The sequence below is a fragment of the Phyllobates terribilis genome, unplaced genomic scaffold, assembly GCF_046119375.1.
Source record: "Phyllobates terribilis strain yellow unplaced genomic scaffold, ASM4611937v1 Scaffold_4__5_contigs__length_816908805, whole genome shotgun sequence".
Lineage (NCBI taxonomy): Eukaryota > Metazoa > Chordata > Amphibia > Anura > Dendrobatidae > Phyllobates > Phyllobates terribilis.
Window position 1 is genome coordinate 133222222 of NW_027362764.1, and position 25703 is coordinate 133247924.

General features: G+C 45.4%; 1 long non-coding RNA gene across 1 annotated transcript in view; it reads right to left on the reverse strand.

Annotated features, from left to right (window-relative positions):
- Positions 1–551: 551 nt before the first annotated feature.
- The window catches only part of LOC141264244 (uncharacterized), a 78182-nt gene continuing 53030 nt past the window's right edge, over positions 552–25703 (reverse strand). The window contains exon 3 of the long non-coding RNA XR_012319852.1: positions 552–2439. This is a non-coding gene — a long non-coding RNA (uncharacterized lncRNA). The remainder of the gene's footprint in view (positions 2440–25703) is intronic.

Here is a 25703-nt window from a genome sequence, read left to right on the forward strand (position 1 = left end):
AAAGTGTCCAGTGATGTCATTCTTACTTAATCATGACTGATTGATCGCCAGCCCTGTCCTCATCAACACCCACACCTGTGTTAATGGATCAATCACTAAAACGATGTTAGCTGCTCCTTTTAAGGCAGGACTGCAATGATGTTGAAATGTGTTTTGGGGGTTAAAGTTCATTTTCTGGGCAAATATTGACTTTCCAAGTACAGTAATTGCTGTTAAGCTGATCACTCTTTGACATTCAGGAGTATATGCAAATTGCCATTACAAAAATGAAGCAGTAAACTTTGGAAAAATTACTATTTGTCTCATTCTCAATACTTTTGGCCATGACTGTACAATATCGGTTCTAACGAGTTCACATACAATGTAACTGTCAGGCGCAGGCTAGAAAAATACCTATAATATCTAATGTTTGCAATTTCAGTGCTCTAAAAGTGATCAGTGACCTTCATAGGGATGTAATAAAAGAGACTACAGATAATCAGGTGCAAAAAAACCATTTACTTAACATAAAACTAATAACTCTGAAATACAAACATTTCAAAACTCCCGCCAAATAGTCCCCAGTTCAACTCTGTCAAAAAACTCTACAAAGAAAATTTATGGAAACAAACTTAATTTTAAGGTACCTTAAGTACTATTAAACACATATTCAATCAGAATTAGATCCTGAAGTTTCCCCAGAAAAATTACACTTGCAGAGCAAAGAGCAAGAATTACACATCATTTTTGCATGTGTCAGGCAGATTGCATTATGACATTTGTGACATTCATAATTAGAAAGCCTTCTGATTCCGCTTTCCGTGGTGCAGGTGGTGCATCTCCTTCTTTTGGGAGGTGGTGCAGGTGGTGAATTTTCACTATCATCTTCTGGGCGGAATCTTTTGAGCTGAACTTGAAGGCGAGAGGGGATACCGATTGTTTTCATACTTCTCCTGCGTAGCTCTCCAAGCACTAGCTCATGGGCCAATTTTTTCAGATAGAATCATCTACGGAGTGGTTCAAGCTTGTTTTCAAGGTAAATAACTTGTGAATTTATACCACCCAAATTCAACATAGCAAAAAATATGACCATTGGCCAGCGTTTGGTGTTTCTGCTGACGTTGAAAGTTGAGCACATCTGATCAGCTGTATCAACACCCCCTTTGGTTGCATTATAAAATGTAATTATCTCCGGGTTTTTTTGTGCCTCAGTCCCAGGATCGATGGCATCATCATCATGAAGTGTTGATAGAAGAAGTACAATTTTTTTTGCTTGTGGTACATAGGAAACCAAAACCTTTCCATTATGGAATGCAAACATACTGCTGTACTGTTGTCTCCCTTTCACACTTACAAACTGTGTAAGCAATTCTTTTTTATTTTTTCTTACAGTTCCGACATATGAAAGCTTCTGCATTTTCAGATAATCAATCAGATCACAATTTGAAAACCAATTGTCAGCTGTTATATTGCGACCCGACCCAAATAAGGGCTCAGCCAGTCTTTTTACAACATCACTGGGTTTGTTGCTGACACAGTAAGGACCTTCTGGTTGTTTTCCTGCATAAACTTCCAGGTTGTAAGTGTAGGTCTTACTGGCATCAACAAGGGCATACATTTTTATTCCATATTTGTTAGGCTTTGATGGAATATATTGACGAAAGGCACATTTACCACGAAAACCAGGGAGCATTTCGTCAATAGTGAGATTCTCCCCAGGGCAATAGCTTTTTTTACAGTTTTCAACAAATTTTTGGAATATATCACGAATTGGAGCAAGTCGGTCATGTGTTTTACGTTCGGTTCGGGTAGTTCTGTCGTCAAACCGAAGGCAACGAATTAGAAGCTTGAATCTGTTTATGGACATAACAAGGCCAAATTTTTCAATTCCATCCCCATCTTTACTCCAAAGTTCCTCCAAACTTTGTCTATTTGCCCTATAAGCTCCTGCAAGGTATAATAATCCAAAAAAAGCACGCAGTTCTATTTCATCTGTGGCCTTGATGGTTCTGTTGCAGATGAACTTGTCCTTTATAATGTCTATATATTGGTTGGTATATGTGACAATAGAGTCGAGAATGTCATCTGTGAATAAACTATTCCAGCATTCAACTGCAGTTTTTGCATTACTTGCAGTTCCTATAACTGTAGGAAGGTGAGTAATAATGTTTTGAGGTTCCCTACGTTTTTTCTGGAGTGGCTTCTTGTTCCATTGGTTTTTTTTTATCTTTTCCCATATAATAAGATTCTACATCTTCATCCTCATCGCTGTCACCATCTTGCTCTGTTTCAGAATCCACTTCACATACTTCCACCTCATCATGAGAATCAATCTCACTTTCCTCTCCTAAATCCTCATTCAGTGTGGGGTCTGCATCAACTAACAGCATGTTTGTTACTTCCTCAACATCAAGGTTTTTTGATAAATTGTACATTTTCCGCTCCATTTCAGCAGATAATCTGAAGCAAGAGAAGGAATATGTGTTAGGGAACTACTGTATATGCCTGAGCAGCACACTTTCTTTTTTAATCTGCCTTATTTCTATGAAATATCCTCACACTTTGTGCTATACATTCATAAAACAAGCTAAATAAACAATTGTGATGAATAAAAACATAAAATACCAACCTTATTGAGTGTGACGTGTTCACATACAATGAGCCTGAGAGATTAGCGCAGTTATATCTGTCCTCCTGAAGCTCTGCAATCCAACTGTGGTATGAGGTTTCACAGAGCTGCTAGAGACAGGAGACTACCTGGAGGGAGGGGATTTCCTCACAATCTGGTGAGGAAGGAGAAATGAAAGTAAAAGAGATGTGCCTGTCAGGCCTATTGTATGTGACGGAGGGTTAAAACCTAGGTGCATCTTATTGTCCGGTGCGTCTTATAGTTCGGAAAATACAGCACATTATAAATATTTTGGGAACATTTTGGAAAGACTTAGATACATATTAAAGGGAATACATCACATATAATTAGAATCAGATGTTGAAATACACTCTCTTTATCAGCAATTTTTATTTTCTGATTATGATTTTTTAAAATACATTTTCTGTACATGGTAAACGGGGCAGTCATATTGACTGAGCATTTAGAGATTTAGGTTCAGTTCAATCAAAGTGTTTACGCCATAAAACTGGCACAAAACACTTTGAAAAGTCAAAAAAAATTTGTCCAACACACAAATTTCGCAACTTTTGGTATTTTCCAACAGTTTCAGCCAGCTACACCAAAATGAGCGGAACTGACGAGGAGCCTGGCCATTGCCTGGCTTAGGCCACCAGTCATATTTATCAATAATGTAATGGTGGCGTTTCTTATGCCAGAAATATTATTCCAGTCCCTGACTGAAGTAACATTTCTGATAAGGCACACACAGGTGCACACCACTGATGAAATGCACTAAATTCATTAAGTGGCGTGTGCCTCTTAATAAAATCAGCGCATCTTATAACTACATGGCCCTCATTCAGACTGGCATACAAAACGCCAGTTTTAATGAATCGGGGTCATACTGTACAGCAATGACTTGGACCACAATAACCTGTTGACTGCAGAGCATGCAGAGAACATCCACTGCACCCTGAACTTGCATGCCCATAAGTAAGTATGTTAGCAAAAGCAATAGAGAAACAGCATAGTGTAAATTGAACTTATAGAACTATTTATTTTGATAACAAAGGTGCTTTCTTTAGGCTGTGTTCACATTACTGTAGGGGTCTCTGTTAATAGCTTACACTGCCAGTTCCAGCAGATTAGATGGGGCAAATAGTCCTGCAACGTTTGCGAATCTTTTTGCGTGTAACACCCCTTTAGGGCTACCACGGTACGCTGAGTGTTATGGGGGGTCTCACCTCTCTAGGGCGCAGTGCCTCCACCCGAATCTTGATTGGAGCTCTCTCTGGGACTGCAGAAGGACTGTTATCTTCTGCCAGGGACTGATTCGGGAAGCCCCTGCCACAGCTCAGAACACACTCACCCAGAACAGGAGTAAAACTGTTTAACAGGTTTATTGCTATGCAGCAGAAATGAGGTGGATTTAAAGAAATAACATACAATACAAGTAACGGCGCTCTGTAAAAGTCATATACATATCACAATCTAATTCTACCCCGACCTGCAAATATAACGTAGCAGGTTTTCCCTTTTTTGTACTAACTCAGTCCAAACGTTGGGGCCCAGTTGCCGCAGATGTTGGCACGCAAATTATAACCGTTGGTGCACTTAGATGAATATTAATGTCAATAGTCTGGGTTGTAGTGTATTAACTGTAAATAGCGCTGGTAGAACCACAAGTCTCAGAAGGGCACTCACGGTTTTTCTCAAACGGTCGTATGTTTCCCTGGACACCAGCTGGGGGCGGCAGGATTCAGCCCTTTATATGGTGGGAGTGCCGGCAGAACTCTCCGAGTCCTTGATGTCACTTGCTTCACAGGGTGACAAGGCCGCGCTCTCTCCAGCAGTGCGGGTATATCAGAGGGGACGGCAACACTCTGCAGCGTAGAGGAATACAAATCCACAGCAGTCCGTCTTTCACAGCAAGCTGCCACGCTCTCTTTCCTCTGAACTTTTACTTTCACTTCCTGCCCAGTTCCCTCCCCCAAGTCCCTCCTCCTCCAATCCACTCTCTCTCCTTCTATCCTTCCAGGCTGTGTCATCTGAGTGAAACAAAGGTCCCTGGGAATTGTAGTCCACTGCAGCTCAGGGGAAAAACGATTAATGTCTGTAGGTCCCTGTTTAACAGCAGCTGCAAAGCTCTTCTCAGTGTCTGTAAGTCCCAGTATATCAGTAGCTGATCTGACAGTTCCATGTGCAGGTGTTACATGCGAATAGGTGAAGATCACAAAGCAACCTAAAGGACTCCATTGTTAGTCAATGGCACCCATTAGCACCAGTGGTATCTATCATGCAATAATTTCAGCAATGCAAACTATTTCCATTATAACTGAGACAAGTGTGAACACAGTCTAATCAGTCTTGTAAAATTACTAGGCCAAGTGCAATGCCGATGACAAGTTAGCTTTACGGTTATCCCCCAAAGAGGGTGACAAGAATTGATTGACTGGGCTCTCCTCTGGATGTGCCAGCCACTACCCCTATGGTTGCATAACTTAAAGCTTGGGGCCTGCAATGCAAAATCTCCAACAGGACCCCCAACTGGCCAACTATCACGGGGCTTTAATAGTACTGTTCTTCTTACGTGGGCTCCAGGAGCTGCATTTAACTGCAACATCTGCACTAACTATAATTAAACCCCTGGTTATGAGGTACAGAACACCCAAACTTTACTTTAGAGGCTGTACCTCAGGGTCAGGGCTCAGTGTGTTAATCCTTCATGGCATCTTTTTGGAAATATTTACTTTAAAAACCAAGTAACAACCACTATTTTAGTACCGTGCATAGGTGTTAACAGGCAGAGAATTTTTCAATTTCTGTGACCCTTTTAGCCTGGGGCTACATAAACGACTTTTCCATAAGCAGCTCAATCTGGCAGCTTCAAATTGTAATGCTGTACAGAGACTGGTTGGGTGAAAAAGCAGCATGCAAAAACTCATTCATCAGTCTGGTTCACGTTACATATTTTTACACTCGTAAAAGATAATTGCTATGTTCCAATTCTTCACCAGTCGGATGTGATGCTATGTAAATAGGCTAAAAAGATCAAATATGTCATTAGTAAGTTACATAGTGAAGAGCTAATACGCAGAGCAACAATTCCAAATTATAATTGTCTCACATCAAAGAAATTGAAACAAACACATTCTTTGTAAATTTTCAAATCTCCAATTTGATCGATATTATAAGGTATCTTTAATGATTCAAAGAGCCGTACAGATATATCTGTGTTTCCAATCTCTATCTCTACATAATTTATCTGTACCCTGCTGGCACCAATAAAGGCTCTTCAATCATCTCTTTCTTAAAATGTAATATTTGATGATTTTTTTTCTTAAAATGTAATATTTTATTATTTTAACTAATAAACCATTATTCATTCGGGAGCCCTAAAATGTGTTATCTAAATCTGAAGCATGTATTGCTCTGTGGGAAAATGCAATCAGCTATATCATCTCAAACACATAATAATTTCAGTATAGACACCTGAGCAGTCTTCGAGTACTTCATGTCCTGCAGCTAAATATCAAAAGACTAGGCTTGTTACCAAGGTTATTTTAGTGCAGAATCTCAGAGGAACTCTTGAAATTCCATCACAAATATAATAAAATAACTGAGTCTGGAAAAAAAGTGATTTCTGTGATATTTATTAGTCTGTTATATATCATCTATTTCAGAGCTACTCACTTATGTCATTACATAATCTCATTTTTTTCTAAATCATATTGTTAGTCATGTATGGGCACACTAAAGATTAACTATTTGATTATGTGTCATGCCATGTAACATGTGTTGTGAGGAAGTTACCACTCCACCATGGCATGACAAGAAGAAAAGCGAGTTTGTGATGCAAGGATACACTTAAATAACCTCTGCTTCCTGGCAGTGTGGTGTAATGTGGGTCACTCCAAATAGTCCAGAAAACAGGGAGGCCAGGGGGTTGTTGATAACATTTACTTGTTGCAAGAATACACAAGTACATCCAGATTAATGAGGCTTGAACAAAGATTTAATTCCTATGCAGCAATCAGTTACTTTCCAGTATAGTAATGCAGATATACTGTATATCAAGTGCAGTAATTGCTGAGCTTCACTTTCTGCTTGTATGTAGAGATGAGCGAACTTTTCAAGGTTCTGTTCAGTTCTGATCAGTGAACTTCCCAATGTTCGCCGAACAGTTCGTCAAACCCTATTGAATTCAATAAGAAGCAAAACCAAATGCATAGACAACACCTTCAGGGGGCCCAAAAGCTGCCAAAACAGCTCAAATTAGGGGCAGACGCCAGGAAAAGTGGCATCAACTGACTCAGAGTACAAATAGTGTTATTATTATTTATTGTTATAGAGTCCTTTATTACATGGCGCTTTACATGTGAAAAGGGGTATACATACCAAACAACAAGTACAATAATCTTGAACAAAAACGAGTCACCACTACTGGTACAGGAGGAGAGAGGACCCTGCCAGCGAGGTTCACAATCTACAAGGGATGGGTGAGGATACACTTGTCGGAAGAGGTAGGTCTTCAGGTTCCTTTTGAAGGTTTCCACGGTAGGCGAGAGTCTCACATGTTGGGGTAGAGAGTTCCAGAGTAGGGGAGATGCACGGGACAAATCTTGTATGTGATTGTGGGAAGAGGAGATGAGAGGGAAGTAGAGAAGGAGATCTTGTCTGGATCGGAGGTTGCGTGCAGGTAAGTACAGGGAGACTAGGTCACAGATGTATGGATGAGACAGCTTTTGGATGGCTTTGTATGCCAAAGTTAGGGTTCTAAACGGGAGTCTCTGGTCAATGGGGAAACAGTGCAGGGATTGACAGAGAGGAGAAACTGGGGAATAGCTAGGTGACAGGTGGATTAGTCGGCCAGCAGAGTATAGGATAGATTGGAGGGGTGCGAGAGTGTTAGAAGGGAGGCCACAGAGCAGGAGGTTGCACTAGTCGTGGTGAGAGATGATGAGGCAATGCGCTAGTGTTTTTTCAGATTCATGGTTGAGGAATGTGCGGATCCGGGAGATAGTTTGGATTTGGAGTCGGCAGGAAGGGGAAAGGGCTTGGATCTCAGGTTTGAAGGAGAGATCAGAGTCAAGCTTGCGGGACTGGGGAGAGTGGGCAGCCATTGACTTCGATGGATAGGTCAGTTGGGGGGGTTGAATGAGACGGTGGAAAGATGATGAATTCAGTTTTATCCATGTTAAGTTTCAGAAATCTAGCAGAGAAGAAAGATGAAATAGCGGACAGACATTGTGGGATTCTGGTTAGTAAGGATGTGATATCAGATCCAGAGAGATAGATCTCTGTGTCATCAGCATAGAGGTGATACTGAAAGCCGTGAGACTCTATGAGCTGTCCCAGGCCGAAGGTGTAGATGGAGAAGAGTAGGGGTCCTAGAACTGAACCATGGGGGACAACAACAGTTAGGGGGTGAGATGAAGAGGGCGTATGTGAGTGGGAGACACTAAATGTCCGGTCTGTTAGGTATGAGGAGATCCAACAAAGGGCCAAGTCTGTAATGACAAGACATGACAGAGTCTGTAGTAACAGGGAATAGTCCACTGTGTCAAACGCAGATGACAGATTCTCCAGGAGGAGGACAAACTAGTGTAGCTTGGATTTGGTGGTTAGTAGGTCGTTGGTGACTTTAGTCAGGGCAGTTTCAGTGGAATGGTGCGGTCGGAAGCCAGATTGTAAGCGATCAAAGAGGGAGCAGGAGGAGAGGTGGGAGGACAGTTAAAAATGGACATGGTGTTCTAGTAGTCTTGAGGCATAGAGGAGAAGTGATATGGGCCAATAGCTAGACACAGAGGATGGATCAAGGGAGGGCTTTTGGAGGATGGGTGTAATCGAGGTATGTTTGAAGCATGAGGGGAAGACACCAGTTGTTAGTGACAGGTTGAATAGGTGGGTTAGGGTTTGGATGGAGACTGTGGTAAGGTTTGGAATGAGGCGGGACAGGATTGAGTCAAGTTCACAGGTGGTGAGATGTGATTTGGAGAGTAAAGAGGAAAATTGTTCTTCCATGATGGTAGAGAAGCTGGTTTTGGAGGAGGAGAGTTGAGTAGTTATGAGGATGGCTGTGAGGACTCTAGGCAAAAGCATTGCCTAATGTTGTTAATCTTCTGCTTGAAGAATGAGGCAAAATCTTCAGCTGAGATGAGAGGAGAGGGAGGGGAAGCTGGAGGACGGAGGAGAGATTTGAAAGTACTGAATAGCTGTTTAGGGTTGTGAGACAGGGATGATATGAGAAATGAGAAATAGGTTTGTTTTGCTGCAGCATTTTGACAACTTCTGTTGGTGGATGTGCTACTCGACTTATCTTCTTTGGCAGCCACACAGCGGTACGCCTTGTAGATGAGGGCCAGAAAGGGCATGTGCTCCAGTGGATGGCAAGCTCTGCATCAAGTGGTTCCTCTACCTCAACATCACACACAGTACAGTACTCAGAGGTGGCACGCCAATTACCCTTGTTTCCCCCTCGTGTCACAACTCTCCAACCACCCAACTGACTGTGTGGAACCACAGATGGGCAAGTCTGCACAGTTGTTCACACATTGTAATACATGGACATCAGAGATCTGCTCCAAAGATTCACAGACTCAAGAGAAGGAAAGCATCTGCACAAATGCCCAATTTTTTTTTCACTTGGATCCAGAGCCGGACGAAGTTGGGTCTGAGCAGAATCCAGACCTTCGTCACCAGACGTTAACCCATGGGGGTGGAGATGATCCTGATGAGGCTCAGATACCTGAGTGCACGCACACTATACTATGCTATTAAAACAGGAAGAGGAGGAGGGTGACTCTCAGTGCAAGGAGTGGAGAACAGAGAGGATGACAATGAAGTTGTAGATCACATTTGGTGTGAACCCAGAGGCACGCAGCTGAGTAGCTCAGCAGAGGAGGTTACGTTGCGGCTTCCTGCACAGACACGGAGTGATGCAACCACGACAAGCACTGCATCCTCAACCACAACTCTAGCTGTAGCCAGCAGCGGTCGTGGGTATGCAGTTCGCAGGGGCAGCAAATGTTGCCTAGTCTGGGCCTTTTTTGAGGCTGCAAAGGATGACCCAACTCATGTTATCTGCCAACTTTGTAAAAAACTACTCAATAGAGGTAAAAAATCCAAAAATTTGGCTAGTACATGAATGATGCGGCACATGCGCAATCAAAATGCGTTATTCTGGGAATCTCACTGCGCTAAAATGCGGACTAGTGGGCCTAACCAACCACCGGCCACCCCATCAACCATATCTGTTGCTTATTCCTCCTCTGTCACCATGTCAAGTGTTCTCACACAGGTCTCTGGCTGCAGAACCTTCACTTGTTTACCAGCCACAGTCAGGGTGAGTGAGTGCCCGTCAGTTGTTACAGAAGTGGACATATCTGTTTTTGTTTCATCAAGCACACCACATCTTTCTCAATCGACCATCACATCTCCGCCTGCACCTCACTCACAGTCCAGCAGTTTGTCGTGCCCTCTCTCAGCACATCATCCAGCCCTCAGTCCCGCAGTTGTGGTCATGTAAAAGATTGTTTCCTCCTACACATGCCAAAGCTAAGAGCTTGAACTTCACCATCTCCAATCTGTTGGCCACAGAAATGCTGCCTTTCCACCTGGCGGATTCAGACAGTTTCTAAAACCTGATGGCCACCTGATGGCCGCCGCAGTCCCCCAGTACCAGTTGCCTAGTTGCCATTACTTCTCTTAGAAAGATGTGCCTGCGCTACACCAGCATGTCGCCAGGGGCGTTACATCTCACTGACTGAGCACTAGGTGACTCTGGTGGCTGTGGGGGCAGGTGGGGAAGGGGATGCTCCACAAGTCTTGGAATCCCCAAGGCTTGTAGAGTTCTTAGGGATGGAGAACTAAACTACTAAACAGCTAGGGTTGGAGAACTAAACCACTACACACCAGGGGATGGAGAACTAAAGCACTAGACACCAAGGTGTCACTATACATCAAGTCATGAAATCCCCATGTCACGGGTCTGTCAGATGTGACAGACAGTCGCCTCACAGTTGGTTGCAGAAGATCTCTTCCTTTGGCATTACAGACATCTTCTTAGATCTGTCTCACTCTAGGACCCAGCGGCTACCTCCCTCCTGCTAATTGACACCCAGGCCTGGGTGTTTAAATACTTTCTGTTTGCTACAGGGAGGTGCAGTGATATTCACATGTTCCCTTGTGAAGGCTTGGAGGTATTGTAGTCTGATTACTTCCTCTCAGGCTCTAGCAAGATGTGGAGCAGCCTTCTGCACAGTTTCGAAATGTCTACTAAGATGGTTAGCACTGACGATGCCATCATCAGCATTACTATTCCGTTCATCTACATGCTGGAGCACACTTTCAATAGTCTGTGGGAGGAGGTGGTGGTCCCAGAGGAGGAGGAGGAAGCAGAAGAGGATGCAGAAGGGATAACAATATCTCTAAGTTCCGGACTGTCGTCACACAGGCGGGTGCTAAGGGAGGGTGGATTAGAGCGATCGAGGGGGGATCATGGTACCAGACAAGCTGTTAGTGAAGGTGCAGAAGCCAAGGAACAAGTGGAAGAGGATGAGGAGGAAGAGGTGATGAGCGCGCAACAGTCAGGAGATGAAGAGGATCGTTGGCGGGAGGGGACGGAGGAAGCAAGCTTGAGTGTTACCCCTCCACCAACACACCAAGGACTTGAACCTCATGGAAGCACTCGACACATGAGCGTCTTCTTGCTGCACTATCTGCAACATGACAGTTGACCGTATTGTTAGGATTAGAAATAGTTTTGATTACTGGGTTGCCACTCTGCTAGATCCATGGTACAAGAGTACATTTTGCCAGATGCTTCACCCACTGGGAAATGACGTGCGACTGCTGGAGTATCAAAACACGCTTGTAGTCAATCTTAAGAGTGATTTTCTCCAAGACCACAGTGAAGCACACAGAATGCATCGCAGTTCTAGACTTCCAACCTCAGGAAAGTCAAGTTGTCAACACAAAAACATTATCAGCCTTGCAGCACTGGGGTCCTAGGTTCAAACCCCACCAAGGACAAAATCTGCAAGGAGTTTATATGTTCTCCCCGTGTTTACGTGGGTTTCCTCCAGAAAAAACAATTTAATTTCACACATTTTTTAGACTAGCCCATGTACCAGCAGAACAGAATATAAGTCTGTAAGTCTGACATGTAGTTAACGACTGGAGAAGATGGTGCAGGAGTACCTCAAGTGTTATGTTCTGCTACCAAAGCTAAGGAAAGAGAGGAGATCTGTCCCTACTATAAGACTCAGCTGAATCCCTACGATGTAACAGGGAACCTGATCCTGCGATCAGACCTGCTAAAGTCCTAATCTAGTCTGTACGGAGACCTATAGATTTGGGGAGGGAATCCCTACAAGTACTAAGGACTGGGAGGAATATGGGACACCTCCTAACAGAAATAGTAGCAGACAGACGAACAAACAAAATAGATAGAACCTAGAGGTCCGTAGACCAAGCAAACTAACAGAGTTAGATACAGAGCACAGGCTAGCTAGAAAGTAGATATACAATGAAGTCCAGCAAAGCCAGAAGGGCGGAGCAGGATTAAATAGGCCAACAAGGTCATGTGACCAGCAAAGGAAAAAAAACCTAACAGCAAGGTTCTAACAGTACCCCCCCTTCTAAGAGGATCCTCCGGATCCCCTAGGACCAGGCTTATCAGGAAATCTCCTGTGAAACGCTCTGATAAGTCTGGACGCGGAAACATCATCTGACCTCACCCAAGAGTTATCCTCGGGTCCGAAACCTTTCCAGGCCACAAGATACTGCAAACTACCTCTATACCGTCTAGAGTCAAGGATGCGAGAAATTTCATATTCCCCGTCCTCCACCACCGGAGGAACAGAGGCAGAGGCGTCACCATCCGACACAACAGCTTTTTTTAACAGAGAGACATGAAAGACCGGATTAATTCTCCAGGAGGTAGGAACCTCCAACCTAACAGCAGATTGGTTGACAACCTGAAGCACCTTAAAGGGCCCTACAAACTTGGGACCCAATTTCTTAGAAGGAATCCTCAACCGCAGATTCCTAGAGGACAACCAAACCATGTCACCAACAGCGAACAAAACCTCCTGTCGTTTCCTATCAAAGTAGTCTTTAGATTTTCTGTTGGCCTCCTGAAGATTACCACGCACATCCGTCCAAACTCTTTCCAAATCACCGGAAAAATTCTCCTCCTCAGGCACGGCAGATCCCAACTTGGAGAACGACCCAAACGACGGATGTCTCCCAGAACAACAAAAAAAAGGCGAACAACCAGCAGAAGAAGATGTATGATTGTTCAGAGCAAATTCGGCAAGTGGCAGAAACTCAGACCACCCCTCTTGATTGTCTGCCACAAAACAACGCAAGAACTGCTCAACATCCTGGTTTTTCCTTTCTGTCTGGCCATTAGATTCAGGATGATATCCGGACGAAAACGACAAATGAATTCCCAACCTGTCACAAAAGGCACGCCAAAAACGAGCCACGAACTGAGGACCCCTATCAGAAACAATGTCAGTAGGAACGCCATGAAGTCTGACAATTTCCTTGACAAAGGCCTTAGCGAGAGTTTTAGCGCAGGGCAGTTTGACGAAGGGAACCAAGTGACACATCTTGCTAAAACGGTCCACGACCACCCAGATGACAGTAAAACCCTCAGAGGGGGGAAGGTCAGTTATAAAGTCCATAGCCAAATGTGTCCAAGGAGCACTGGGGACCTCCAAAGGACAAAGCAACCCCGCAGCAGGAGTATGTGAGGACTTAGATCTAGCACATATAGTACATTGGCGCACCCACTTAATGACTTCCTTCTGCCATCCAGGCCACCAAAAACTGCGACCCACCAGTCTCTTGGTCTCAGAGATTCCGGGATGACCTGCCAACCGAGATTCGTGACACTCAACAAACAAATCTCTCCTAAAGGTCCCAGGCACAAACAACCTCCCATGAGGAGTGTTAGATGGGGCATTCTCCTGAGCTTTAAGAATCTCATCTTCCAAAACGGAGTCTAAAGCAGCTATCACAACACCTTCTTGTAAAATGTTTTCCTCTTTCTCAGCACCGACTATGGGAGAAAAACTGCGAGACAAGGCATCCGCCTTAACATTCTTAGTACCAGGGATGTAAGTAACGGAGAAATTAAACCGCGAGAAAAACAGTGCCCACCTAGCCTGACGGGCATTCAGGCGCTTGGCAGCGTCAAGATATATCAGATTTTTATGATCCGTAAGAACCTGAACGGGAAATTCCGCACTTTCCAAGAAGTGGCGCCAGTGTTCAAATGCGAGTTTAATAGCCAATAATTCCCGATTACCAATATCGTAATTCAATTCAGTCTCCGAAAATTTTTTTGAAAAAAATGCACAGGGATGTAATCCATCCCCGTTATCCTGCGACAATACTGCGCCAACCCCCACAGAGGAAGCATCAACCTCAACCAAAAACGGCCTAGTAACATCAGGCTGCATAAGGATGGGAGCAGAGGTGAACCTCTCCTTGAGATACACAAAAGCTTCAATGGCCTCAGAAGACCACTGAACCGCATCAGCACCTTTCCTGGTGAGATCAGTCAGAGGTTTGACAATACTAGAAAAATTTTTTATGAATTTTCTATAGTAATTGGCGAAACCCAAAAACCTCTGTATTGATTTCAAACCAATAGGCCTAGGCCATTCCTGCACAGCCTGAACCTTAACCGGATCCATCTCAAAACCTTTGCTGGAGATAATGTAGCCCAAAAAACTAATTCTCTGTACAGCGAACTCACATTTCTCCAGCTTAGCAAAAAGCGAATTGTCCATTAATAACTGTAATACCTCACGCACGCTCCGCCAATGAGACTCCAGATCTGGCGAATAAATCAAAATGTCATCCAAATACACAACCACATTTTTACCGATCAAAGGTCTAAGGATGTCATTAATCAGATTCTGAAAAAATGCTGGAGCATTGGTAAGACCAAAAGGCATAACCAGATTCTCAAAATGACCCACAGGAGTGTTAAAAGCAGTCTTCCATTCATCACCCTCCTTCATGCGCAACAGATTGTATGCCCCCTTAAGGTCAATTTTAGAGAACCACTTGGCCCCCAATAACTGGTTAAACAGATCAGGAATCAATGGCAGTGGGTAAGGATTGCGTACCGTAATTTTGTTAATCTCACGAAAATCCAGACAAGGACGTAAACCGCCGTCCTTTTTTTTTACAAAAAAAAATCCAACCGCCACAGGAGACTTAGAGGGCCTAATGTGACCGGCGGCCAAACTTGTCTGTATGTATTCCTCCAAAGCCTTCCTCTCAGGAATAGTAAGGTTAAATAAACGACTTTTAGGAAGAGTCGCTCCAGGGACAAATTCAATAGAACAATCATAGTCTCTATGGGGAGGCAAAACCTGCGATTCTTTCTCAGAAAAAACTCTCCAAAAATCCTGAATAGGAACAGGCAATTCTCCCCTATCCAAAGCTGCAATACGCCCGTTACAACACTTGTCATAACATTTATGGCTCCAGGATTTAATTTCACTGGTAGACCAATCCAGTACAGGATTGTGAAATTTTAACCAGGGCAAACCCAATATTACTGGAGAAGGCAAGTTATTCAACACTACCAAATCCAATTTCTCATGGTGAACACCATTAATAGTGAGAGGAAATTCACTGACCTTGAGAGTAATATTCTTCAAAGGGGAGCCATCCACAGAAACCACAGCAATGGGGGATGATAAAGGTTCAGGTTTTAAATTGAGTTTTTCCACGAATCCCCCATCAATAACATTCAGTGTAGACCCGCAATCAACAAACACCCGAAATTCCATTAATTTTTCCTGAGCAATCGTGGAAGCAGCTAAAAATATACCCTTGGAATTTAAACAGGCAATACGGGCGTGACTGACCATTTTTTTTTCTTTCTTCATACGAAGCTCACAGCCTTTAATCAAATGACCAGATTTCCCGCAATAGAAACACAAGCCTTCTGAAAAACGACGGTGTTTTTCTTGAGAGCGAGGTGCCACCGATCCAATCTCCATCGGTTCACCACTGTTAGTACACACATTATCATAACCAGAAACTGACATAGCAGAGGATTTGCTCTCATTAACCCTAGCACGCAGTCTTCTGTCCACCCGTATAGCTAATTGCATAGCCTGTTGCAAATCCTCAGGTGTAGGATAAGCAATTAGCAGGTCTTTAACCTTTTCACTGAGCCCAGCAAGAAATAGACTTTTCAGAGCAGAATCGTTCCACCCTGTTTGAGTGGACCAACGACGAAAATGTGTACAATATTTTTCCATATTACCTGATCCTTGTTTTAAACGTCTCAACTCAGTCTCAGCTGATGCCACACGGTCAGGATCATCATATAATAGTCCTAAAGCAGAAAAAAAACTATCCACTGATCTGAAGCATGTATCACTAGGTTGCAAAGAAAAGGCCCACTCCTGAGGCTCTTTGCGCAAAAGTGACATTATGAACCCTACGCGCTGGGATTCATCCCCAGAGGACTTGGGTCTCAAACGAAAATACAATAAGCAAGCATTTTTAAATGAAAAAAATTCTCGATGTTCACCAAAAAATAAATCCGGCAAACATACCTTAGGCTCCAAGAAATATGCTCCAGGACAGTTACTCACGTGCTGACGGAGCTCGGCCACTTCCAGAGAGAGTCCCTGCAGGTGTTTAGCCAAATCCTGAACCGACACCATGATGGAACAAAAAAAAAAATCTTTCCTTAGAGAATTTACAGGCTGGACTTACTGTTATGTTCTGCTACCAAAGCTAAGGAAAGAGAGGAGATCTGTCCCTACTATAAGACTCAGCTGAATCCCTACGATGTAACAGGGAACCTGATCCTGCGATCAGACCTGCTAAAGTCCTAATCTAGTCTGTACGGAGACCTATAGATTTGGGGAGGGAATCCCTACAAGTACTAAGGACTGGGAGGAATATGGGACACCTCCTAACAGAAATAGTAGCAGACAGACGAACAAACAAAATAGATAGAACCTAGAGGTCCGTAGACCAAGCAAACTAACAGAGTTAGATACAGAGCACAGGCTAGCTAGAAAGTAGATATACAATGAAGTCCAGCAAAGCCAGAAGGGCGGAGCAGGATTAAATAGGCCAACAAGGTCATGTGACCAGCAAAGGAAAAAAAACCTAACAGCAAGGTTCTAACATCAAGCTCAATATCAATGCCATCGGGGAGGGTTTGGACCCTTTTGCATTTTGGTCTTCAAAAATGGAAGAGTAGCCTGAGATTGCCTGTCACGGCTTGGAGGTTTTCTCATGCCCAGTAGCCAGCGTTCTCTAAGGACGTGTCTTCAGAGCTGCTGGTGGTGTCCTGACGGATAAGCACATCAATCTGTCCCCTGAAAGTGTAGACCACCTAACTTTCATCAAGATGAAGAATTCATGGATCTCCAATGACTTTTGCACCCCAGTCACAGACTGGGCAGACTAAGCAATGGTGTAGTTTTTAGTGTGTTGCATTGATCTCGCGTTATTGCAGTCTGTGACACCTTTGTCATGGCTTCTGTGCCTGCTGTTGCTATTCCTGCTGATGTTACTACCAATTTTTTGAAATGTGGAGACTCCAAGTTGGGTCTCCATCTGGTGAGTTGCCTGAGGTGGAAGGGGTGTCATAGACCCATTATACTATTTCTACTATGGGGAAATTAATGCTACTTTAGTGGTGTCTGCCCCGAATTTTTGGAAATGTTTGGACTCCAATTTGGGTCTCCATGTGTGTTGCCTGAATTTGGCAGGGCTCTCAGAGCACCAGGCCTACACCTGCTACTCATCCACCTGTTACTGATCAATGTTTAAGCTAGAAATGCTGGTGCAAGCCGTGTCCCATGCTGAAATGTGGATTGCTGGGTGGCCCACACAATTAGCACAAAGGATTTAGATGCTAAAATGTGCCCTGCTTTCTGTAGCATGTTATTAGCACAACGAATTTAGATTCAGAAATGTGGACTCCTGGATGGAGTACAATATTAGCACAAAAGAATCAAAAGTTGAAATGTGGCCTGGTTTCTGGAGCATGCTATTAGCACAAATAATTTAGATTCTAAAATGTGGACTCCTGGCTGGAGCAAAACTAGTATCACCAATTATTTATATGCAGAAATGTGGCCTGCTTTCTGTAGAACACTCTATTAGCACCAAAAAAATTTAGATTCAGAAATTTGGACTCCTAGCTGAAGCAAACTAGTAGCACAAAATATTTTTATGCAGAAATGTGGCCTGCTTTCTGTAGCATGCTATTAGCACCAAAAATGTAGATTTTCAAATGTGGACTCCTGCCTGGCCAAAAATATTACCAGCACAAAATATTTATATGGACAAATGTGGCTTTTTTTCAGGACCACACTATTAGCACAAATAATTTATAGTTTCAAATGTGGACTCCTGCCTGGAGCACAATATTAGCAGCACAAAAGTGTTATATGCTGAAATGTGACCTGGTGTCTCTGAACCACACAATTAGCAAAAAGGATTGATATGCTGGAAGGTCGATTTCATAGCCATACAGGATCCTATCTTAACTAGCTGACTGACAATCAACCGCCTACCTAATTATTTCACTATTCAGTAGCAGCAGCAGGAACAGCCTCTCTGCGCTATTACACTGACAAAATGGCACCAAAACAACATGTCCACTCTTTATATGGAGAGAGACATGTGACTTCATCAGTCAATGACACAAGCCCTTGTGTCTGGACGTTGTGGATGGTTTCTGAGCCCTGATTGGCTGCCAGAATCTCCACACGTTAAGTTAAGAAAAAAAAAATTAAGAATAACAGTCCGCCGCTCCTCTGACCTCTCCCCACTTCCTCCCCTCATCAAACACGTCCCCCCTTCCAGCTCATCATACAGTACCACTGTCCTAACCAAAGTCCTAACAAAAGCATTAGTGGAAATGCGATAATTTACCGAACTTTGGCTGAATTTTACCGATTTTGAGTAAAGCACTCGGGAGCCCAAACACGAATCCGAATGTGCAATGTTCGTGCCGACTTTGAGATTGGCAAATGTTTTCCGAACAAGTTCGCTCATCTCATGATTTCTCATATATAGGAGCCATGGTCGCTCACCTAACTTGCTCTCTCAACTTCTCCAGGACGATTCAATCTAACTTCCCTTCAATGCTAGGTCCAATACCTGGTCATGTGGTTTAACCATGTGACCTTATGGCCAAATATAGAAAGCAGGGCTGCTTTATTAACCATTAACAACCTCCTAATGGCAGAACATAATAAAAACCTCACTTTGTGCATATAGAAACTACTTCTATGTACTGAATTCTCATGTACACACGTGGTCAAAATTGTTGGTACCCCTCGTTTAATGAAAGAAAAACCCACAATGGTCATAGAAATAACTTGAATCTGACAAAAGTAATAATAAATAGTGTTGAGCGAGCACTAAAATGCTCGGGTGCTCGAAGCTCGGGCCGAGCTCGCCGTGATACTCGGGTGCTCGACCCGAGCAACGAGCCCAATGTTAGTCTATGGGAGACATGAGCATTTTTGCGGTGGCACCCCCGGCAGTCTGTAGAAAGCCTAAAAAGTGCCCAAAACGATAGTGACAGTGCTCAAATGACAAGGGGACAGCATGGGGATCGCCCCAGGAAGCATTTCTGACCCCCAGGTCACTGCTGTCAACAACGTGGTCAGAGGTATTAAGCCACTTTTACGGGCTCACAATAAAACGTTCAAAAACGAAAGTGAAACTTTTTTCCTGTGAAATATGTTAAGGAACATCCTTTCCAGGGAAAAGACTTGTGTATAAGTTAAAATAAATGACCAAAAAACAAAAATACTCCTCCACACCTTCGGCTATGTTCACAAGTAGCATTTTTTATGCGTTTTTGCACTTTTGTATTGCTTTCAACTATGACAAATGCATTCACCGGGAAATGTCATTTTAACATTTTACAACCTTATCTGGCCATGTGCTGTGTGACACATGCATAAAGTGCTGAAAAGACATGGGAACAGCATGGGGAAGACCCCTGGAAACATCTCTGACTCCCAGGTCACTGTCTAAAAGTGTGCCCATCATAAGTGATCCTTGCCGCATCAGAAGATGCAGACTTGCAACTATCCCCATGCAAGTTCTAGTCCCAGGGCAGTGTTCAATTGTACCTCCCCCATTCCTTGCAATACAAGAGCAAGTATGCAGCCTGCCACCAACCCACCCCCAGGGCTGCAATACCATACTGCTTGCTTGCTTGAACTTGAAATTGGGCCTTTTAGGCATGTGGAGGCGGAATCTGGCCACCACGTCATGGCTGTGTTTGCGGCCTGGAATCCATACTCAGTCCCAAGCCCGGATGCCGGGTGTCCATACTCGGTCCCCAGCCGCCCCGCGACCGGGTGTCCACACACGGTCCCCAGCCGCCTGGGGGCAGCCGGGTGTCCATAAACGGTCCCCAGCCGCCCCTATTTCTCCGTGGAACATCCCCCCACACACTTTTCTTAGCCCGGCCTGCTTTAGGCAGCATTGGACGAGCCCACCAGAGAACCAGACTCCTCCGGTGGGCCCTGACTTCTCCATCGGTGGAGTCGAGAGTGCCAAGGTGAGGAGCATGATGATGATGACAGAAGTTAGCATCTGCTATGTTTTCTTTTAATGCAAGTGTAAGTGTGCAGCCTGCCACCCACCCACCCCCAGACTGCAATTCCATACTGCTAGCTTGCACTTGAAATGGGGCCTTTTAGTTTGGAGGAGGCCGAAGCTGGCCACTACCTCATGGCTGCTTCGGCAGCGAGGTATCCATACTCAGTCCCCAGCCGCCCCTATTTGTCCTGGTGTGCCTTATACATAAGATTAAGCGCGTATACCAAAACATTACCTGTGCCCTCCCCAGTGCATTTAGTGGGAAGGAGAGCCTATTCCGCTGTAGTGTGTGCATGCCAAACCCCTGTTCATGGCACATGCGAAGATGCCTCCCACCTTGCACCTGTCATTGCAGACTTGCAACTATCCCCATTCAAGTCCTTGTCCCAGGGCAGTGTTCAATTGTACCTCTCCCATTCCTTGCAATGCAAGCGCAAGTATGCAGCCTGCCACCCACCCACCCCCAGGCTGCAATACCATACTGCTTGCTTGCTTGCACTTTAAATTGGGCCTTTTAGGCATGTGGAGGCGGAATCTGGCCACCACGCCATGGCTGTGTCGGCGGCCTGGTATCCATACTCAGTCCCCAGCCGCCTGGTGGCCGGGTGTGGCCGCTTGCTCCCTAGCCTCCAGGGGGTGGCCGGGTGGCCATACTCGGTCCCCAGCCACCCCTATTTGTCCCTGTAACCTTTCCCACACTTTTCTTAGCCTGGCCTGCTTTAGGGCAGCATTGGAAGAGCCCACCGGACTATCAGACTCCTCCGGTGGGCCCTGGCTTCTCCATCAGGGGAGTTGAGAGTGCCAAGGTGAGGAGCATGATGAGGATGATAGAAGTTAGCATCTGCTTTGTTTTGTTGTAATGCAAGCGCATGTATGTAGTAGCGGCTAGGCCTGAGGTGGTCAGCGTTTTGGCGCATATCCTACCTCCTCCGAGGATTGCTGGATGTTTTGCTGCTACTATCCAAGTTCTATGACTCCCGTTAAAACAAAGCTTCAGGTGTTAAATGATGGATGAGGTAGTGGCAAAGGAGAAAGAGCAGGAGGAACAGGGACCATTCACATCAATATCAGGCCAGTCAACCAGATATGTCTTGTAGGATATGTTTCTGTAACAAAAGGAGCGGTTCGGCTACACAGTTATAGGGCATACAGTGAGTGCAATGCCTACCAAAAATTTCGAGGCACTCCAATGCCCCTTGGAAATGACATGGAGGTCAGAGGGCGTTAACTAAACCTTTTTTTCCATTTATAGCAACTGGGTCTCCTGTGCACTGTTGGCCTAAGCAGTGAATGGAAGGCTTTCCAAAAATTATGAGGAACTGCAATGCCCCTTACAAGAGCCATGTGTGGCACCCCAGGGGTCTGGTCACCACAGTAATAGAGATATTACGTCGGAGAGCAAGTGGGAGGTTTCCTGGTCAGGATCCCTTAAACATGCAACATCCTCCTGCCCCAGTCCTGGGAGGGGAGAATTCTGCCCTTATAAACTGGATCTGGGGCGGGGTTGAGTGAGTCAGAGAACAGTCAGAGTCAGAGTGAGAGCAAGGGAAAGTAACAGCAAGGAGCTCTGTAGGAGCTAGGAGCTAAAGACCAGGGGCTGGAAGCTGAGCAGAGCTCGCCCTGGCAGAAGACAATAGGAACCGGACACAGGAGTCCGAGGCTGTGAGGACTTATATATCCAGCAGCAGAAACCAGCCGGCAGGGGATTTCAGGTCCTCTGGCCATAGAAGCCCGGAGGCTCAGTCACAAGCAAGGAACCAGCACCACCGTCATGGAGCGGAGGCTAACACAAGGCCCCAAGTCACCAGCCATACGGGTGAGCACTACACGGTGCACTCAGGGACGTGGGCTACTTCTACACGCTTACAGCAAGGTAGCCAGGAAGAGTGCAGACAGACGGGGAGGCCTACAACTCCACCTGGCCAGGGGAACTCCTGCTTGCTCATAGACTGACCAGGTCTCTTATGCTAGCCAGTACTCCCGGGAGGGTCTACCTTATAATCATCAGTAAAGACCCTGAACTGCACTGCAAAGACTCTGAGTCGTTCCTGCTGCGCTCGTGCACCATCACCCCCATCATCCACACTCACTGCCCTGAGGCTATACTCCTCCCGTGGGGAGTTATCCCATTCTCTGCTGTGCACACAACACCAGCCTCAGCGGTCTGCCTCGCAGCGGTGGTACTCCCTGACCGCAATCCACGGGTGGCGCAGTCGGACAATTAACCTCAAAACCTAAGAAAGACTGCCACTGGTTTGACCAGCCTGAGCCACGGGACCGGGTCACCGCCACGGAGACTACAGACCCCAGAGACCCGGCACCGGGTATCCCACACACGTGTACACACGGCCCAGGGGGCGCGTCACATGCAGTACAGCATATTACAAACATAAGTCCCATTATTGGGGAGTGGGTCTCCCATAGTATTTGCTTATGCCTTGCAAGCAAAAGCTGCCAAAAATTAGGACGGAGCAACTTGCAATGCCCCTTACAAGAGCCATGCAGTACAGCATATTACAAACATAAGTCCCATTATTGGGGAGTGGGTCTCCCATAGTATTTGCTTATGCCTTGCAAGCAAAAGCTGCCAAAAATTAGGACGAAGCAACTTGCAATGCCCCTTACAAGAGCCATGCAGTACAGCATTTTACAAACATAAGTCCCATTATTGGGGAGTGGGTCTCCCATAGTATTTCCTTATGCCTTGCAAGCAAAAGCTGCTAAAAATTAGGACGGAGCAACTTGCAATGCCCCTTACAAGAGCCATGCAGTACAGCATATTACAAACATAAGTCCCATTATTGGGGAGTGGGACTCCCATAGTATTTGCTTATGCTTTCCAAACAAAAGCTGCCAAAAATTAGGACGGAGCAACTTGCAATGCCCCTTACAAGAGCCATGCAGTACAGCATATTACAAACATAAGTCCCATTATTGGGGAGTGGGTGTCCCATAGTATTTGCTTATGCCTTGCAAGCAAAAGCTGCCAAAAATTAGGACGGAGCAACTTGCAATGCCCCTTACAAGAGCCATGCAGTACAACATATTACAAACATAATTCCCATTATTGGGGAGTGGGTGTCCCATAGTATTTGCTTATGCCTTGCAAGCAAAAGCTGCCAAAAATTAGGACAGAGCAACTTGCAATGCCCCTTACAAGAGCCATGCAGTAAAGCATATTACAAACATAAGTCCCATTATTGGGGAGTGGGTCTCCCATAGTATTTGCTTATGCTTTCCAAGCAAAACCTGCCAAAAATTAGGACGGAGCAACTTGCAATGCCCCTTACAAGAGCCATGCAGTACAGCATATTACAAACATAAGTCCCATTATTGGGGAATGGGTCTCCCGTAGTATTTGCTTATGCTTTCCAAGCAAAAGCTGCCAAAAATTAGGACGGAGCAACTTGCAATGCCCCTTACAAGAGCCATGCAGTACAGCATATTACAAACATAAGTCCCATTATTGGGGAGTGGGTGTCCCATAGTATTTGCTTATGCATTGCAAGCAAAAGCTGCCAAAAATAAGGACGGAGGAACTTGCAATGCTGGCACCCTAGTGGTATAGTGGTGGTGGAGGCTGAGGATAAGGAGAAGAAGATAAAACAGCCGAAACGAGGAAGCGTATACCCATGTGTGGGTGTGAAGCGGTGCATGTGAATACACCTCCCGAAATAACACAGTGGATTTGACTTTATGTTACTCTGCTGTCATTTGGTGGTGATGAGAAGTCTGGCCCAATCCAGCCCTTGTTCATTTTGATAAGGGTCAGCTTGTCAGCACTGTCAGTTGACAGGCGAGTGCGCTTATCAGTTATAATTCCCCCAGCGGCACTAAAAACACGCTCCGATAACACGCTAGCGGCAGGGCAGGCCAGGATCTCCAAGGCGTACAGAGCAAGTTCATTCCAAGTGTCCAGCTTGGATATCCAATAATTAAAAGGCACAGAGGAATCACGGAGGACGCTGGTACGGTCGGCAAGGTACTCCCTCACCATCTTTTGAAACTTTCCACTCCTTGTGAGAGTACCCCGCGCCTCAGGGCCTGTAAGCTGGGCGGGTGTCAGAAAACTGTCCCAGAACGTTGACAGTGTTCCCCTGCCTCTGCTGGATTGGAGTTGCATCTCTCTCGCCTGTACGCCTTGGTTGGGCAACGAACTGTGACCTCTGCCGCTAGCATGTTCAGATGGGAATTTTTTTAAGAGTTCTGCAGCAAAGGCCTTCTGGTACTGCCCCATTTTTGTAGACCTCTTCACCTCAGGAATAAGAGAGTGAAAGTTCTCCTTGTAGCGGGGGTCTACAAGTGTCACCAACCAATAATGACTGTCACCCAACATTTTGACAACGCGAGGGTCACGGTTAAGGCAGTGTAACATAAAGTCAGCCATGCGTGCCAGACTGGTAACGGGCAAGATTTCCGTGTCCTCACCAAGATGACGACTGACCATGCTCTCCTCCTTCTCCTCCTCTTCCTCCTCCCCCCTGTCCTCAGGCCACCCACGCTGAACCGATGGTATGACACTTGTACAGGTGCTACCGTCTACAACGCATGATAGCAGCTCCTGTTCTTCCTCCTCCTCCTCTCCCTCATTGTCCCCCAATGCACGTTGGGATGAGATGAGGCTGGGCTGTGTGTAATCGCCCGCTACGGCTTCTTGATCCATCTCATCATACTCTGGCTGCAATGCCTCCTCTTTAATTCTCTGCAGAGAGCGTTGCAAAAAACAGACAAGTGGAATGCTGACACTAATGATGGCGTCATCGCCACTCACCATCTTGGTGGCCTCCTCAAAGTTTGTCAGGATGGTACATATGTCAGACATCCAGGTCCACTCCTGAGGTCTTATTTGTGGAGTCTGACCTGAATATCGACGGCCTTGTTGCAGCTGGTTCTCCACAACTGCTCTCTTCTGCTCACAAATCCTTTGCAACATGTGGAGGGTACAGTTCCAACGTGTGGGGACATCACACACCAGTCGGTGTGCCGGAAGCTGCAAACGCTGCTGCAACACAGCAAGGGCGGCGGAAGCTGTAGCCGACTTGCGAAAATGAGCTGACAGGCGGCGTACTTTCACGAGCAGATCTGGCAACTCGGGGTACGATTTAAGAAACCGCTGAACCACGAGGTTAAGCATATGAGCCAGGCATGGTACGTGTGTGATCTCACCTCGCCTCAGAGTCGCCACCAGGTTACGGCCATTGTCACACACGACCATGCCGGGATGTAGGTTCAGCGGTCTCAGCCACAGATCTGCCTGCTCTTTCACAGCTGTCCACAACTCACAAGCAGTGTGAGGTTTATCACCTAAGCTTATGAGTTTCAGCACAGCCTGTTGCCGCTTAGCGGAGGCAGTACTGCAATGCTTCCAGCTTGTAACTGATGTGGTGATATCTGAGATGGAGGCTGAACATGAGGAGGAGGAGGAGGATGCGCAGGAGCTGTACACTGTGGGGGCAACTCTGACTGACATAGGGCCCGCAAT